Below are 892 nucleotides of genomic sequence, written 5' to 3' on the forward strand. Positions count from 1 at the left end.
AAGTTTTCTATTTGTGTGAGAGGTAAGACAGGGTAACCACGAATCCAATTATTTTATTAAGAGAAAAAAATGGAAATTTTATTCCAATTTCTTCAGCACCTACCATAGAGTGTACCAGTCAACGTTCTAGTCTCTAGGCTAAGAAAATAAACAGTAACTTCTGCCAGCATGGAGTTTACAATCAGAGGAGAAACAGAAAAATTAAACAAATAGTTAGCTGATGTTAAAAGTGAGAAGGGAAAAAAAAGAAGGGAAAATGGATACAGACATTCAGGTGGATGTGATATTCGATTTTTAAATAGGGTCCTGCAGCAGTAATGAGATGAAACACTTCATATTATTTGGAAGAGGAGGTGAAACAGGTGAAGCCAATATCTGGGAGAATAGCATTCCAGGAAGAATGAACATCCTGTGCAAAGGCTGGAACACTCCTGGCAGTGTTAAGGGAACGGAAGGAAGGCAATTGTGTATCAAACATGGTGAGCAAGAGGCAAAATAATAAGCAAATGAAGTCACAGAGATAACGTTGACCCAAATTGTAGGGCCTTGTAGGCCTTTGAAAGGACTTCGGCTTTCGCCTTGACTGAGATGAGAAATTACCAATGGATTATGACAGAGAAGTGATTTAATTTGACTTACATTTCAAGAAGATTGCTCTGGCTGCTCTATTCAGCATACCTTATGGTGGGGGTGGGGGTGGGGCATGTGAGTGGAATCAGTGACAAAAAATGAGAATGAAATTGCCATAATCTATATGAGAGATGGTGGTTCTTAAAATAGTATAGTAGCAATAGAGCTGGTGAGGAGTTGTCAAAATTTTGAAAATATTTAGAAGGTAGAATGCATATTAATATAAATCATGTTGGAGAGCTTTTGAGAAAGAGAATAACAT

Source organism: Propithecus coquereli, unplaced genomic scaffold, assembly GCF_000956105.1.
Source record: "Propithecus coquereli isolate 6110/MARCELLA unplaced genomic scaffold, Pcoq_1.0 Scaffold174, whole genome shotgun sequence".
NCBI lineage: Eukaryota > Metazoa > Chordata > Mammalia > Primates > Indriidae > Propithecus > Propithecus coquereli.